Source organism: Tamandua tetradactyla, chromosome 16, assembly GCF_023851605.1.
Source record: "Tamandua tetradactyla isolate mTamTet1 chromosome 16, mTamTet1.pri, whole genome shotgun sequence".
NCBI lineage: Eukaryota > Metazoa > Chordata > Mammalia > Pilosa > Myrmecophagidae > Tamandua > Tamandua tetradactyla.
Window position 1 is genome coordinate 23,949,995 of NC_135342.1, and position 18,974 is coordinate 23,968,968.

At 36.5% G+C, this 18,974-nt stretch overlaps 1 long non-coding RNA gene across 1 annotated transcript in view; it reads left to right on the forward strand.

Moving 5' to 3' along the window:
* Positions 1-18,974, forward strand: part of LOC143659186 (uncharacterized) — a 20,721-nt gene continuing 1,747 nt past the window's right edge. The window contains exons 1-2 of the long non-coding RNA XR_013163474.1: positions 1-104; positions 386-555. This is a non-coding gene — a long non-coding RNA (uncharacterized LOC143659186). The remainder of the gene's footprint in view (positions 105-385; positions 556-18,974) is intronic.

Genomic DNA, 18,974 nt, shown 5'->3' on the forward strand with positions numbered 1-18,974 from the left:
CCTGGGCATGACCTTTTGATTAGATTACTTCCATGGAGATGTGATACACCAAATTGTGGGTGTGGACTCTTGATTAGATGGAGATGTGACTCCGCCCATTTGAGGTGGGTCTTGATTATTTTACTGGAGTCCTCTAAGGTGGGGAAACATTTTGGAGGGAGCTTCAGAAGTGACAGATTAACAGATGCAGACACAATTGTTTGCAAATGCAGAAGCCCCAGGAGACACCAGGAGCTGAGAGAGCTGATAGAGGCTAGATAGGAACCAGAGACAACATACATGCAGACATTTGGAAATGCTAGGGGTACCAACATAGAGAGAAGATGCCTAAGCATGGATGTTTGGAGATGTAGAGCCCAGCAGACATTGCCATATGCCTTCGCAGGAGATGCTAAGCAAGCAAGAACCCAGAGTCTTCCACCAGAGAAGCTAAGTAAAGACCCACAGGCCCTTAGAGAGGAAGCCACTGGGATCAGAAGCTGGAAGAAATGCAACTGGGAACAAAGACCAGCAGATGCCAGCCTTGTGCCTTCCCATGTGACAGAGGAAACCCAGGTGCCATTCAGCCCTTTCTTTGTAATCACTTTATCTTTCTCTGGTACCTTACATTTTTAAGGCCTTAGAACTGTAAACTTGTAAATTAATAAATCCCCTTTATAAAAGTCAATCCATTTCTGGTATATTGCATTCTAGCAGCATTAGCAAACTAAAACCCTATGTGACCCAGAAATTCAAACATAGATATATACCCAAATGAATTGAAAACAGGGACTTAAACAGATATTTGTACAAACAATGTTCATAGCATTTTCATAATAGTCAAAACATGGAAACAGATGGAGAGATCCAAGATGGCTGATTAGAGAGAAGCTGGGCTTAATTCTCTCCAAGAAAAACATCTGGGGGGGGGGATCACACAGAAACTGTCTGCGACAATGAATCAGTGGATCTGGAGATGGTAGTGCTCTGCAACACCCAAGAAACTGCGGGATGAAGAGGCAGGGAAAATGCAGTGAGAGATCATGAGTAACGCCCCTCAGCACAACTTCTGGTGCCTATCCTCCACCCTCAGGGCAGAAAGCCTCTTGTTCACCAGTCTCTGGAGGATGGGTGGCTCTATATTGAAAGGGAAGCAGAGGTGCACTCCCCCAAGAATGGCAGGACACAGGCTCACACTGTGACAGCTTTTGGCCTGTGAGTTTGCACTGCTAGGACCATTGGGAGGTTAAAAGTACCCTGCCAGGATCAGCAATGTCATTGTCTTGTTGGCAGGGAGCTTCTCAACCTTCTGAGGGCTGAGGAAAAGAGTACCATCTGCTGGCAGGTGGGGAAAGTGCACCTCTGGGAAGACATCTGAAAGGCTTTGGGGTGAATAAGGACATATGCTGAAGGAGAAAAGTGCACCATTGGGGAATGCAGTTACAGGTTTTTAGATATCTTTACCTGACCTCCCTGGGGCCATATGGAGCTGGTGTTTGTCCCCTTTGTGGATCCTTGACACAGCCCAGGTTGGGTAATACCGATAAGCCATATGTCAAGAAGAGCATTAACACAAATTGAATAAATAACAAAAGCTTTGGTAAAAGAGAGAATCTGAACTTCAGAGTAAACTCACAAAGATAATCTGATGCCCAGATATCAGCAAAAAATAGGCCATATGAACATACAAGAAGATATGGCCCAGTCAAAGGAGCAAATAAAAAAATCAGAAGAGAAACAGAATCTGAAACAACTATTCAAAGATGTTCAAATAAATCTAAATAAATCCAACGAGATGCCTAAAAAGATAAAGGATATTAAGAAGACACTGGATGAATGTAAAGAACACAAAGAAAAATAACAGATCTTATGAGAATGACACAATGGATGAAATTGAAATTACACTGGAAGCACACAACAGCAAACTTGAACAGGCAGGAGAAAGGGTCAGCAAGCTAGAAGACAGAGCATATGAGTTCAAACAGACAAAAGAACTGAGAAAAGAATGGGCAAAATTGAGCAAGGTCTCTGGGAACTGATCGGCAATATAAGAAACACTCAAACATTCCTGTCATGGGTGTCCCAGAAGGAGAAGAGAAGGGAAAATAAGCAGATGGAATATTTGAGGAGATAATGGCTGAGCAGTTCCCAACTCTTATAAAAGACATGGACATTAAAGTTCAAGAAGTGCAATGTACACTCACTGAATAAATCTGAATAGACCTACTCCAAGACACATATTAATCAGAATGCCAAATACCAAAAACAAATAATTTTGAAAGAAACAAGAGAAAAATGATTCATCGCACATAAGCAAAGCTTGATATGACTAAGCACTGATTTCACATCAGAAACCATGGAGGTGAGAAGGCAGTGGTATGAAACATTCAAGATAATGAAAGAGAAAAATTGCCAGCCAAGTATTCTCTATCCATCAAAGTCGTCTTTCAAAAGTGAGGGAGACAGTCTTGGGGTTTGTTCACATGAAACTTAACCCCACAAAGGATAGGTCAAGTCTACTTAAAATTTAGGCCTAAGAGTCACCCCCAAGAGAGCCTCTTTTGTTGCTCAGATGTGGCCTCTCCCTCCAGTCAACATGACGAGCAGTCTCACCACCCTCCCCCTCTCTGCGTGGGACATGACTCCCAGGGGTGTGGACCTTCCTGGAAACGTGGGACAAAGATCCTGGAATGAGCTGAGACTCAGCATCAAAGGACTGAGAAAAACCCTAGAATGAGCTGAGAATTAACATCAAGGGATTGAGAGAAACTTCTCGACCAAAAGGGGGAAGAGTAAAATGAGACAAAGTGTCAATGGCTGAGAGATTCCAAACAGAGTCGAGAGGTTATCCTGGAGGTTATTCTTACGCATGAAGTAGATATCACCTTGTTGTTCAAGATGTAGTGGAGAGGCTGGAGGGAATTGCCTGAAAATGTAGTGCTGTGTTCCAGTAGCCATGTTTCTTGATGATGATTGAACAATGATATAGCTTTCACAATGAGACTCTGTGAATGTGAAAACCTTATGTCTGATGCTCCTTTTAGCTACTATATCAACAGAAGAGTATAACATATGGAATAAAAATAAATAATAGGGGGAACAAATGTTAAAATAAATTCAGTTTGAAATGCTAGTGGTAAATGAAAGTAAGGGGTAAGGGGTATGGTATGTATAGTCTTTTTTTCTCTATTATCATTTTATTTCTTTTTCTGTTGTCTTTTTATTTCTTTTTCTAAATCGATGCAAATGTACTAAGAAATAATGAATATGCAACTATGTGATGATATTAAGAATTACTGATTGTATATGTAGAATGGAATGATATCTTAAAGTTTTGTTTGTTAATTTTTTTAATTAATAGAAAAAAGTTTTAAAAAAAAGTGAGGGAGAGTTTAAGATTTACAGATAAGAAGAATCTGAGAGAGTTCATTAATAAGACACCTACCCTATAAGAAATACTAAAGTCCTGCAGGATTAAAGGAAAGGACAGGAGAGAGGTTTGGAGGAGAGTGTAGAAATGAAGATTATCTGTAAGATAACTGAAAGAGTAAAAAGATAGATGAAAATAAGGTAGGACATATAAAAACCAGAGGATAGAATGGTTGAAGTAAATACTGCTTTTACAATAATAACATTTAATGTTAATGGATTAAACTCCCTGTGCTAGTTTGAAACTGCTGTATACACCAGAAAAGCCATGTTATTTTCCTAGTCCAATCTTGTGGGTTAGGCCTATTGTTTTAGGTTGGAAACTTTGACTGGGTTGTCTCCGTGGAGATGCAACACAACCATTTGTGGGCGTAGTTTTTTGATTAGGTTACTTCCATGGAGATATGACATATCCAATTGTGGGTGTGTCCTTTTGATTACCTGGAGAGGGGCCTCCCGACATTTAAAGTGTCTTGATTAGTTTACTTGATTCCTTTAAAAGGGAAAATGTTTTGGAGAAAGATGAAAAGTGACATAATTGCAAGCATCCAAGTTGATTTACAGATTCACCACAATTCCAATCAAAATTCCAACAGTCTACTTTGCAGAATTGGAAAAGCCAATTATCAAATTTATTTTGAAGGGTAAGGAGCCATGAATAGCCAAAAACATCTTGAAAAAAGATATATGAAGTTGGAGGACTCACACTTCGTGAATTTAAAGCATACCACAAAACTATAGTGAAAAAAACAGCATAAAGTTAGACATGTTAAAAATAGAATTGAATTGAGAGTTTAGAAATAGTCTCTCTTATCTATGGTCAGTTGACTTTTTAAAACATTTTTATTGTGAAATATAACATATGCAGAAAAGTGATAAATTTCAAAGTGAAATCTAACAAGTAGTCATTAGAGCAAATTTAAAAGTGTAGTTAAACAAATAATTATAGAGCAAACACCTGCCAAGGGTATAACATTGCTTATACCCTAGAAGCCTTCTTTGTATTGTTCATGATCACAACCTTCTTTTTCAGTGGTATTTGGTCAGATCTGTTTTTTAAAATATATTTTAAAAATTTAAAATTATATCATATAACATAAATACAAAGTAAAGAAAGAAAAAAAGCAATCATTTTCAAAGCACATTTCACAAGTAGTTACAGAACAGATCCCAGAGTCTGTCATGAGCTACCATTCCATCTTTCTCAGATATTTCCTTCTAGCTGCTCCAAAACACTGGAGTCTAGAAGGAATATTAATGAAGTGATTCAGCAGCCATACTCATGTGTTAAATCCCATTTTCTCTGTTATACCTCCTCCTTCTCCTTTAATCCATCTCCCAATCTATAGGAATCTTTGGGGAATACCTGTTCTGACTTTTTCATGTTGAGAAGTGGTGTCATGTAATTAATTGATAATCCTGGAGAGGCTGGTCCCTCTGAGTTTCAGGATTTTACCTGACTTAGGAACCCTTTGGGAATTGTATGTTCCAGGAAGGCAAATCTTTTGTATGAAACCTTTATAAAGTCTCAGTTCAAGCCGTAGCTGTTCTTAATAATCCACAGGAGTGATGTTGATTGGAGTTTAGCAAACCAGGACAATTGGCACTATGTAGCTGAAGCTTACATATGAGCAGCCACCAGAACAGCCTCTTGATTCCATTTGATCTCTGTTGGCCGCTGGTGCCTTATTTTATTACACCTCTTTCCCCCCTTTTGGTCAGGAAGGCATTGTCGATCCTATGGCACTAGGGCCAGACTCATCCCCGGGAGTCATACCCCATGTTGTCAGGGAGGTTTTCACCCCTGAATGGCTCATACCACATAGCACGGAGGGCAATGGTTTTCCTTCCAGGTTGGGTTTAGAGAGAAAGGCCACATCTGAACAACAAAGAGGTTTCCTGGAAGCAGCTCTTAGGCCTTGTTATGGGTAGTCATCATTTCTTCCCTACGAAAATAAGTTTTATAAGAGCAAGCCTCCAAATCCAGGGCTTAGCCTATTTTCTTGGGAGTCCCCAATGGTTGGGCAGGGACTCAGGGTTTCCCAGATGGGAGAGTTTATTAGTTCCATATATATATGTAGATATATTTTTCCCCTTTCAGATCCTCAAGGGACTCTACCAATACTTTAAAATTATCGCCCACCATAGTCTGAGATGTATCCTGGTATTATATTAAGCTATAAAGAATTACTAGGCTTCATTTCCTCATCAAGTGATTTTTTGACAAGGTGGCCAAGGCCACCCAACTGGGTCAGAGCAGTCTCTTACACAAATAGTGCTGGGAGAGCTGGATATCTATATCCCAAAGAGTGAAAGAGGACTCCTATCTTATATCTTATACAAAAAATTAACTCAAAATGGATCAAAGACCTACATATAAAAAACAGAACCATAAAACTCCTAAAATAAAATGTAGGGAGACATTAAAACTCCTAAAATAAAAAGTCACTGAATTATATACTTAAAATGACAAATTTTGCCACATATATTTAACACAACTTAAAAAATGTAACACTCCACGATAAAAACATTCGATAAGCTAGATCTTGCTTTTGGTGTCATGCCTAATCCTAAATCAAGATCATTTTTCTTGATAATTTTATTTTCTTCTAAAAGTTTTATAATTCTATTTTACATTTAAATCTATGATCAATTTTGAGTTAATTTGTGTATAAGGTATGAAGTTTAGGTCAATGTTCTTTTTTAAAATATGAATATCCTGTTGTTCCATCTCTTTATTAAAAAGACAATTCTACATGATTGCTCTGTAAACTCATAACTTCTCTAATAAAGAAAATATGACTGTTCCTACCAAGTTGTTTGTACTTTTGTCAATGAACAAATTGACATAATTGTGTAGGCTTATTTCTGGACTGATTTTTTGCATTAAATCCTACAAATGTGTTTGATGACTTTTCCTAACAATTTTCGCAAAGCATGTATTCCTTGTTGTGTGTACACTAAAGTTTGTGTTCTGTTATCTCTGCTATCAGCCAGTGACCTGAAAAATATCTCCTTTGATGTATGGCTCAAAAAATGGTTTCTGTCCCTTTAAATTTTCTGGTACAGCTGTAGCAGGGAGCCTTGCAGTCCTCAGAGGGCCTAAACCAAGACAAGCCCTCTGTGGTACCTCAGGAAACTACCAGATTGACAAAAATGGAAACACCAAATTTTTAGAAAATAATTTCCTTACTGCCTGCCCTGGCTCCAGCCAGTCCCTCTAGGAATGTAGTCTGCCATGCCTACCATGTCAAAGCTGAGGAATGGTGGATGGTAGCAGGCTCACATCGGCCACTCTCCAGAGTTGCAAAATAGTTCATTCTGTTAATTTCTTTTTCCAGTTAACTTTTTTTTTGGTGGGAGGAACAATCCCTAGAGCTTCCTACTCCAACATTTTGTGTGACTGCAGAATAGGTTTTTAAAAAGTCACCTACCTTGTACAAAGAGTTAATAATAGAGTGGTATATGAAGAAAAATTACCTATTGCAAGCTACAGACTAGTTAAAAGTAAGACCTTAATATTCTTTCATAAACACTAATAGGTGTATCACACCAATACTAGAGGTCAATAATGGGGAGGGGGAGGGATATGGGATGTTTGGGGTTTTCTTATTTTTGTTTCTGATATTTTTCTTTTTGGAGCAATGAAAATGGATAGAATTGACTGGGATGATGACTGCACAACTAGGTGATGATAAGTGAGACACTGATTGTGTACTTTGGATGGAATATATGGTATTTAAATATATCTCAATAAAATCTGCAGATTCAAAAAAAGCCACCCATCTATATGGTGTCTACTAGAATAAATTTTTAAAAAAACCAAACATACCACTATACAACACAGTGAACCCTATTGTAAATGATGGGCTATAGTTAGTAGTATAATTATAAAAATGTTCTTTCATGATTATAAACAAACCTCACTAATGCAAGGTGCTGACAATAGGATGGTGTATGGAAACTTTGCATTTTATGCATGATCGTAAACCTTCAACTTCTCTAATAAGAAAAACCAATCAATGTAATCTAGTATATTAATAAGTGATAGAAGAAAAATCATTGGTCATATATCCATTGATGCAGGCAAAGCATTTGTCATAATTCAACATCCATTTATGAAAAAAGTCCCAGTGAAGTAGGGACAGAAGGGAACTTCCTCAATGTAGTCAAAAGAAACTACAAAATACCTATAGCTTACATAATACTTAAGACCTCCTTAAGAATTGAAGAAGTCAAGGATGTCCACTCTCACCACTCCTATTCAACATCAGACGATGTGATAATGCAAGAAAAAGATATATAGGGCACATAAATTTAAAAGGAAGAGATGAACTGTCTTTATTTGCTGTTGACATGATATCTACATAGAAAATCCCAAGGATTTTGCAACAACAAAAAAACTCTCTTGGAAACAACAGTGTGTTTAGAAAGGTCACAAGATACAAGGTCAACATACAAAACTTAATCCAATTTCTATAAACAAACATTGAACAATTGGAAAGTAAAATTATTAAAAAATAACATTAAAATAACTACAAAACAAACAAATGAAACACTTAGATAGATATATGTATAGAAAAAAGTCAGAGTACCTAAATAGACATGAAGTATTCATGGATGGGAAGACTCAAGATAGCAAACATGCCAATTCTCCCCAAATCGATTTACAAATTTAAAGCAATTGCAATAAAAATCCCAGATTTTAAGATAGATATAGACAAGGTGATTCCAAAATTTATACGGAAATTCAAACTATCTAGATTATCTAGAAGAATTTGGGAAAAGAATAAAATTTCAGGCATCATGGTGCCCTATATTGAGACTTAAGATGAAGTTATAGTAATTAAGGCAGGTAATATTCACGAAGGATAGACCATTGAAACGTAATACAGAACACAGAAATAGACCTGCAGAAATATGGACCTTAATCTTTGACAAAGGTGAAAAAACAATCAGAGGAGAAAGGATAGCCTTTTCAACAAATGGTGGGAGAACAATGGGTCATTCATTTGAAGACAAAGGAAAACCTTGGACTAAACCTCATGCCTTTATAAAATTAAATCAAAATAGGTCATAAACTAAATGTAAAACATAAGACTCTAAAACTTTTAAAAGAATGCATAAGAGAAATGTTCATCACTACAGGTTAAGGTCCTAGACATAACCCCAGAAACAGGACCACTAAAAGAAAAAATAGAGAAACTGAATTTCATCAAAATTAAAAACTTTCGCTCTATGAAAGATACTCCTAAAGGAATGAAAAGAGAAGGTACAGCTTCAGAGAAAATAGGTACAAATCACATATCTTACAAAAAACCTTTTGTCCAGTATATATAAAGAACTCAAAACTCAACAATGATTAAACAACCTAATTCAAACTGGGCAAAACACTTAAACATAGAGGATATGCTCCAATAAAGAGAATATATGGGAGGCAAATAATCACAATAAATATTCGACGTCATTAGTCATTATAGAAATGCAAATTAAAGGCACAGAGAACACCATTACACACCTATTAGAATGAAAAGTGAAAAAATACTTTTAATACCAAGTACTGATGAATATCTGGAGCAACTGAAATTCTCATAATTTGATGATAGAGATGCTAAATGGTACAGATGCTCAGGAAAATAGCTGCAACATGTTTGTTTGCTTGTTTAAAATATTCTCATTATGAACTGAAATTATGAACTGAAGTTGACGTAATTTAAGAAACATAATATAGTCACACCAACACAATTAAATCTCAACAGCCTTTTGCTTTAATTTTATAAAAAAGTAATGACACATGTAGAGTTGAACACCCCTATCCCTCTCCTTTCTATTCCTTTATCTCCCTCTCCAGAGGCTGCAATATACTGAGTTCCATTTCACCAATACCAAGCATCTTTAAAAACTATTACTACATATTTATGTTTCAGAAATACATATTTTTAGACTTTATGTATTAGTATTAAACTTTATATATCATTCTGCAACTTGCTTTTTCTCCTCTTAATTTTTAAGATATTAATCTGTTTTGATAAATGTAGACCTAGTTCAAACATTTTAACCACTGAATAGTATTCTATTGTAGGTATATATTATTTATTTATCCTTAAATTTTGATGGACCTTATAGTGTTTCTAGTTTTTCATGATTACAAAGAAAGCTTTCTAAACATTCTTATATGTGAATGTTTTTGTAAAATTGTGAGAATATCTCCTGGAAAAATATCTATGAGAATAATAGTGTATAACTTTGAACTTTTCCAATCACTGCCAAATGCTCTCCCTGCCCCTGCCCAAAGTGATTGTACCAATTTACACCAGCATCAGCAAAATAGGATTTCCATGATTCTGCATTCCCAGAAAACTTTATTGTCAGACGTTTTAACTTTTACCAAATTGAAGGAAATGTTTCTCATTCAGTTAAGATTTACAAAGTCCTTGGAGGGCCACCCTGGCTCAGCAGGCAAGAACGCTCGCCTGCCATGCCAGAGGATCCGGATTCGATTCCTGGTGCCTGCCCATGTAAAAAAAAAAAAAAAAAGATTTACAAAGTCCCTTTCAGTTTACTTCTAAATTTGAGTTTATTGTTTTCAGATGGAATGTGTTTCAGGCTATGCAGGTTATTTCCTGGATTCTTTGGTTTTATTTTTCAATTTTTATTCAGGTATAATTTACATAGAAATGAATTCATTTTAAGGTTATCATTCAAATATTTTTAGTAAGTTTACCCTTGTGCACCCACCATAAAACAGCTTTTAAACATTTTCACCCTTCCATAAGATTTCTCATGCCAATTTACAGATAATCTGTTTCCACTCCTAACCCTAGGTAAACACTAACCTATTTTCTACATATTTTTGCCTTTTTTGGAAATTTTATATAAATGTAATCATACAATATATGGTCTTTTCTATATGAAATTTCACTTCGCATAATGTTTTCAAAGTTTATTCAAGTCATAGAATTTATTAACACATCTTTTTATGATTGAATGACATTTCAGTCTATGGACATACCATATTTGTTGATCTATTCATTAGGAAATGGACATTTGAGCTATTGTGAATAGTGCTGTTATCAACATTTGTATACAAGTATTTGTATGAACAACTGTTTTCAATTCTTTGGGATAAAACCTAGGGGAGGAATTTTGATTCTTATATTAATTCTATGTTTAACATATAGGAGAAACATCAAACTGTTTTCTTCAGCAGCTGCATCATTTTACATTCCCATTAGCAGTGTATGAGGGTTCCAATTTCTCCACATCCTCATCAACATTTGCTGTTTTCAGGTTTTAAAAAAATTATTATTATGGCCATTCTGGGGGGGTATCTTACAGTTTTGATTTGATTTTTCCCAATACCCACACCTGCCAATTTTAACATTTTGCCACATTTGCCATATCATCCTGTCTGTCTATCTACCTATCCAGTGCATCTATCTGTATCTCTATTTATCAATATATTTTCTGAACACTTGAGTATAGGTTGTATGCATCATGCTCCTTAAACACTTATTACTGCCATATACATTTCCTAAGAGCAAGTATATTCATTTATGTAACCACCTTAAGTGCTGTTATCAAGTTCAAAAAATTTAATATTGACAGAGTTTATAGTCTATATTCCAATTTTTTCATAGGTACCAATAATATCTCTTTGAACTTTTTATCTTCCCTTTATGGATCCCATCTAGGATCATACATTGCATTTAATTGTCACTATCTGTTTAGCTGTTTTCTTTTTCTTTAATTGTCTCAGCCACTCCCAAGCATATCATCCAATGGCATTAACCACATTCAAGATATTGTAGTACCTTCACCACCTTCAATTACTAAAACTTTTCCTATCTTCCCAAACAGAAATCCTATGCTCACTGTGCATTAACTCCCCATTCTCCCTGCCCCCACACCCCTGGCAACTTGTTTTCTATTTTCTGTTCTTATGAGTTTGCATATTCTCTTTGTACTTACCAGGGCACTTAAATTTAAGTACCTAATTTTACAACAATCTTGTTTGTAAAATTAGCAACTTAACTTCAATAGTATACAAACCTATGTTCCTATACTCTTCTGTCCCCCACTTTGTTCTTGTTGCAAATTATATGTTATACATATGAGTGCAAACCCACTAATTTATCATTACATTTTATGCATTTACCTTTTAGATTTATAGGTAGAAAAAAATGGAGCTACAAACCAAAATTAAAACAGTACTGGCATTTATATTTACCCATGTTGTTATTTTCACTGGAGATCTTTATTTCTTCATGGGTTGTGATTTATTATCTATTGCCCTTTCATTTTAACCTGCAGTTGTCTACTGGTGAAATAGTCCCTCAGCTTTTGTTTATCTGGTGTGCTGGTTTGAAAGGAAGTATGCCCCCTAAGAAAAGCCATGTTTTAATATAAATCCCATTTCTTAAAGTAGAATAATCCCTATTCAATACTGTATATTTGAAACTGTAATGAGATCATCTCCCTGGTTGATGTGATTTAGTCAAGAATGGTTGTTAAACTGGATTAGGGGATGACATGTCTCCACCCATTTGAGTGGGTCTTGATTAGTTTCTGAAGTCCTATAAAAGAGGAAACATTTTGGAGAATGAGAGATTCAGAGAGAGCAGAGAATGCTGCAGCACCATGAAGCAGAGAGTCTACCAGCCAGTGACATTTGGAGATGAAGAAGGAAAACACCTCCCGGGGAGCTTCATGAAACCGGAAACCAGGAGAGAAAGCTAGCAGATGATGCTGTGTTCACCATGTGCCCTTCCAGCCGAGAGAGAGAAGCCCTGACTGTTCACCATGTGCCTTCTCACTTGAGAGAGAGACCCTGAACTTCATCGGCCTTCTTGAACAAAGGTATCTTTCCCTGGATGCCTTTCATTGGACATTTCTATAGACTTGTTTTAATTGGGACATTTCCTTGGCCTTAGAACTGTAAACTAGCAACTCATTAAATTCCCCTTGTTAAAAGCCGTTCTGTTTCTGGTATATTGCATTCCGGCAGCTAGCAAACTAGAACATCTGGGAATGTCATAATCTCTCCCTCATTTTTGAAAGATAGTTTGCCAGATAGGCTTCTATGTTGACCATTTTTTGCTTTCAGCACTTTAATAAGTCATCCCATTGCTGTCTTACCACCATGGTTTCTGATGAGGAATTGGCATTTAATCTTATTGAGGCTTCCTTGTCCATGAAATTTTGCCTCTCTATTGTGGTTTTTAGAATCTCTCCTTATCTTTGGCAATCACAGTTTTATTATAATATGCCATGGTTTGGCTCTATTTGGGGTTATCCTGTTTGGAGTTTGCTGAGCATCTAAAATGTGTATATTCATATCTTTTGTTAAATTTGGGAAGTTTTCAGCCCATTATTTCTTTAAATATTCTCTCTGCCCTGTTCTTTCTTTTGCTGGGACTCCCGCAATGCATTTATTTTTATGCTTGATGGTGTCCCACAGGTTTCTCAGCCTCCGATCAGTTTCTCATTTTTTATTTCCTTCTGCTTCTCAGAAGGGATGATTTCAATTGTGTTATCTTCAAATTCACTACTTTCTTTTTTCTGCCAGCTCCAATCTGCAATTGAATCCATCTAGGGAATTTTTGATTTGTTACTGTGGTTTTCAGCCTATTTGGTTCCTTTTCATAATCTCCATCTCTCTATTGATGTTATGTTTGGTTTCATCCTATTGTTTTCCTAATTTCCTTTAGTTCTTTGTCCACAGTTTACTTTAGCTCTTTGAGCATATTTAGGATCTTGTTTTTGAAGTCTTTATCTGGTCTGTCCTAGGTTTGGTTCTCCTCATCCATGGTTTTTAATATTTTATTATTTTCTTTTGTCCAGGCCATTGCTTCCTATTTCTTTATATGTTCTGTAACATTTTGTTGGAACCTGGATATTATTGTGTTACTGCTGGAAGTTAAGACTCTGAAATGTCTGTGTCTCTTAAGCTTTTATTCAGGTGTATTATGAAAGAGATTTCCCTGATTGCCAGGAGCTAACAACAACAACAAAAAGAGCAAATGAAAAGAAGGGGAAATGAAAACACTTTAATGATCTTTAAAGATTAATCTGTGAAAGTGTTCTCCTTCAGGGCTTATCCATACAATCAGGCTAGAGAATAGCTGCAGGCCTCTCTGATCCTATCTATGTATGTGTCTTGTCTTGTGCATGCAGGTGTGGTCCTAGGAATTCTCCTATATACATGGATATACATATCTCCTTGTATTAGTTTGAAATTATTATGTACCCCAGAGAAGCCATATTCTTTTCCTAATCCAGTTTTGTGGGGACAAACCTATTGTTCAGGGTGGAAACTCTTGACTAGGTTGTTTCTATGGGGATGTGACACACCCAGTTGTGGGTGTGGCATTTTGATTAAGATGGAGATGTGACTCTGCCTATTCATGTGTATCTTGATTCGTTTACTGGAGTCCTTTAAAAGGGAAATATTTTAGAGTTGCTTCAGAAGCAACATAGACACAGACATTTGGAGACACTTGGAATTCTGACAGACTGAGCAGACTCATAGTCATGGATGTTTGGAGATTGTCATTGCCATATGCTTTCCCATGAGATGCTAAGCAAGCCAGAAGCCAGAAGCATTCACAGGGGCTGAGAGAGCTGTTTGAAACCAGAAGCTGGGAGAGGATGCACATTCCAGCCACGTGCTTTCCCATGTGACAGTTACTGGCCTTTCTTGAGTAAGGTATCTTTCTCTGGATACCTTAGTTGGGACAGTTTTATGGTCTTAGAACTGTAAACTTGTAATTTAATAACCCCCTTTATAAAAGGTAACCCATTTCTGGTACATTGCATTCCAGCAGAATTAGCAAGCTAAAACACTCCTCTTCTGTCAGGGAACAGTTTCCTCATGATCCTGGGCATTGCACTATGTATTTTACAGCCAGAAATCCCTTGCCCCATGCAGCTGACTGGACTACTCTTCTACAGTGGTCTGCAGAAGAACTACAGTGAACTGTCTTCTACATGCAGGCTAAGTTCTGGGATGGTGAGTCCCTCAGGCCACTATCAGACTGGGCCAGATATACATGTTCCCAGTACATGCAGGAGGGTTACTCTGCTCCCTCTGGAACTGGGACCAGAGATAAATACTGGGAGCATAGGCCAGCTCTGCACTGAGCTAGTGAGGGGTGGGAAGGGGCCAAGCGGGGTAGGAGATCCTACTACTTTCAAATAGCCATTTTATTTAGCATTCATTCCATTTTTTTATTGCAGTCCCTTAACTGTTTTCTGGAGCTTCAGTGATGCATTTATTGGTATATTTGAGAGTGTCCTACAGGTCACTGAGGATATTCAGTTTTCATTTTTCCTTTCTGCTCCTCACACTGGATAATTTCAATTGTCTTCAAGTTAATGGATCCTTTCTTCTGCCTGTAGAAATCCACTGTTGAATCCACTAGGGAGTTTTTCATTTCAATTACTGTACTCTGCAGCTCCAAAAAATTTTTCGTTCCTTTTTACAATTTCCATCTCTCTATTTTGTTCAGACAATGTTTTCTAATTTCTTTTAGTTCTTTGGATATGGATTCTTTTAGCTCATTGACCATATTTGGTTTAGTCTGCCAAAGCTGCCAGAATGCAACACACCAGAGCTGGATTTATTTAGTTAAAAACTTATAGTTCTTCAGAGGAAAGGCAGCTGACTTTCATCTGCAGTTGTCTCTTACATGGGAAGGCACAGAGTGATGATTGCTGGCCTTCTCTCCCAGCTTCTGGATTCCAACAGCTTTCCCTTGGGTGATTCCTTCCTCCATCTCCAAACATCTGAGGTGCAAGTGCTGAGATGAGGTATGCTGAGCTGCTTGGGCTGTGCCATGTTGAGCTCTCTTCTGACATCTCTCTTTTAAGCCTCCGGCTAATTAAGTTAAACATCACTCATTGCTGAAGGCACTCCCCTTAGCTGACTGTAGATGTAATCAGCTATAGACGAGTTGTACATGCTAATGATTCAAGTCCACAGCAACAGAACCTGGCACCATCATCTGGCCAACTTGACACCTGAACCTAAGACGATTGATTTGTAGACTTTGATTAACTATTATGTATTAACTTCCTCAGAGATGTTTTCTGGAATTTTTTTTTTCTTCCTGTGAATGGACCATATTTTCATGTTGTTTTTTTTTGTGTATTTTATAAATTTTTGTTGAGGACTGGACATTCTAATTATTATCTTGTTACAACTCTGGAATTCTAGTTTTTCCACTCCTCTGGGATTGCTAGATTGCTATTTTTGAGAGTTGGAGCTGTCAATTTGTGACTATTTTCCAAACTATTTTCACTCCTAAATGGAGAGTGGAAAGAGAAAAGAGGACAAAAAACAAGGTACTCCCTTTCCCACTTTTGCCTGAAGGTGGGGCGGGCAGCTTGGAACAATGGCTGTCCTCAAGGCAGACCCCTCAGCAATCTGAAGTCACTGATCAAAAGCAGTAATCATCAATCAGACTACACACCCCAGGAGTCTGGAGGACAAGGTCCCTATATCCCACTGTGGCATCAGCAAGGAGCACTAGGAGTCCAGGCTGCCTGTGGTTAGAGGATGGCAGCTGCTGCCTGAAGGATGAAATTCATCAATATCACTTTTCCTCCAGCTCTTCCCTGGATGCTGCACAGTGTTCTACTAGAAGCCAGAGTTTCCAAATAGTTGATTCAGAAAGTTCTTGCCAGTTCAATAGTTGTTTTGGGGGAGGGACTGATTCCTGGAACTTTCTAGCCCATTATCTTCCTCTTCATGAAAAGTGCTTAAATAGTTAACTTAATTTTAAAGAACTTAAAGTTTAATTTCTCTCTCTCTTATTTTTTAAACATTAAAGGTTTTGGTGTTCTGTCTACAAAATCTATGCCTATGCTAGGGCTGCAAAGATAACCTCTTATATTTTCTTCTAGCTTGTACCTTCATTTATCAAAATTCTGGGGGTGCTGCCTTGGCATCCATCTTACTTTGGCTAAGGAACTTGCTTCACACTGACCTTTGGTCTGGTTAATAAGCAGTTTTCCACTCCTGGGACCTAGACTCCGCACCTCAACCCACATCTGCTGCCATTACGTGCCTCACCAAGAACCCAAGGCTGGCCCCAAATGATAAGATAACCATCACCAGCAAGCTGGGACCCCATCCCTTTTCCTTTTTTGTGCACGTTTGCTCTAAACTAACCAATTCTTGACTCCCATGGGAAACATACTAATCTCCACCTTTGGGCCACAATAAAGGCACAAGCCCATGGGTAATTCTTGCTTACTACCTGCTGGTTGAGACACCAGAGCCTATCATGCTTCCAGCTGACCCTTCAAAGCACTTGTTTCTCTGGGACCTGTGACATCTGTAACAAGCCATCTTTTCTTATGCATTATGGGCTCAGTTCCCTTTTATATCACCTGACCTCCACCCAGACCCAATTTTAAAATACAATTTAATTAATTCAAAGTAATTGTTTATACCTGTGACCAATCTCATTTTTTACATATGTTGTGAGGTATAGATCAAGACTATCCCCCGCACCCCAAGTTTATCCAGTTGTTTCAGCACCATTTGTTGAAAGAATTTTCCTTTACCCCAATAAACTGCCTTGGCACTTTTTACGGAATCAAATGGTTGTGTAAGTGTAGGTGTATTTCTTGATTCTCTATTTTTTTCCTATTTATCTCTCTATCCTTATGCCAGAACCACATCATCTTGATTACTCTAGTTTCATGGTAAATTTTTAGTTCAGGTAGCATAAATCACCCATCTTTTTTTTTTTTAAAGTTGTATTGACTATTCTAAGTCCTTTGAAATTCCACATATATTATTCAATCAACTTAGCAATTTCTACAAAAATCCCTGCTGGAATTTTGATATTACTTTAAATCTATGGATCAGTTTGGGGGAGAACTGAGTTCTAAACATTTTTAGGTCTTCTCATCCATGATAATGGCATAGCTCTACTTTTTTCAGGTCTTCTCTAATTTTTCTCAGCAAAATTTTGTGTAGTTTTCTGGTAATGATCCTACATTTTGTTAAACTTATTCCTAAGTATTTGATGTTCTTTATAAGTGGAACTTTTTGGTTTTAATTTCATCTTGCCACTGCTTCCTGATACATAGAAATTAAGTTTTTTTTTGTATATTGACTTTGAGAATATAATTAAAAATTCTTCTTACCAAGAAAACTTCAGGCTCAAATGGTTTTAATGCTGACCTAACTCAAGACCTAAAAAACAAATAACAACGATCTTACAATATTTCCTTCAGAAAATAGAGAAAGAAGGAGCATTACCCATGTCATTTTATGAAGTTAACTTAACACTGAAACTAAAATCTGAGAAAGACATGTTAGGAAAAAAATTACAGACTAATATCAATGATAATCACACACTCAAATCCTGAATATATAAATAGTAAATTGATTTCAGCAATATATAAAAAGGATAATACTTCACGACCAAATGGGGACTAACCTAGGAATGTAAGGCTGGTATGACATTCTAAAATTAATCAAAACAATTCACCACCTTAAAGAAGGAGAGAAACTAAAAGACCATGTCAACACTTGCTTTTTATATATTTGAAAAAGATTCATCATTCATGATAAAACTGAATAAGTTAGGAACAGAACAAAATTTCTACATTGTGATAAAGGGTATCTATGGAGAACATAAAGCTAACATCAAATTGATAATGAAATATTCAATACTTTTCCCCTAAGATCAGAAACAAGGGTGAGGATGTCTACTCTGAGCACTTCTACTGAACACAGTAGAGAATGTCCTAGCCTGTGCAATAGCAAGTATAGGAAATAAAAATGAAAAAGGAACCATCTTCACAAATGTCATGACTGTGTTTATAGAAAAGTCTAAGTAATTTATATTAAAAGCCTTTATAGAACTAAGTGAATTTAGCAAGGTCATAAAATACAACATCAACATATAAAAATTCATAGTGTTTTAAAAACAAGTTGTCACTTAATTTTTTAAAAAACAGATAATTAAAATAGATAAAACTAATCTTATGGCCATACATGGAAAAATTCTCGTTAAAATATTATGAAATGGACCAGCATTATGATGAAATCACAATATATTAAAAGAAGTCTTAAAAATTCAAGAAATTAAGTATGAATTAATGCATCAATAGATTTGACAAAATATAAAATTATAGCAACAGATTACAAAATGGCCTTGAACAAACATCAGCAGTCAATAAAAGCAAAGTAGGTACCTCCCATTCTGCCACACATATAATGAAGGAAATTTAGAGGCAACAAAGAGAATTAATCCCCAAATGAAGAGTGAACATTATAGTAAATGCTTAAATGTTGCAAAATATTTCATTAAATTTGGAGAAAAACTACCTGCTATCACAATAATATTCAGAGTTGTTCTGATTATTCCAATTGCTATAATAATAAAAGTAAATAAAGGAATAAATATAAATATTGGAAAATAAAATTTATTTGCTGATTAGACAACTGATAACCTAGAAATCTTAAAAGTATCTTATAAAAATAGAATGAGTGGTCAGTAGACAGAAAACCAATGCTATATTCAGTCTAGGAGAAAACAGTTGTT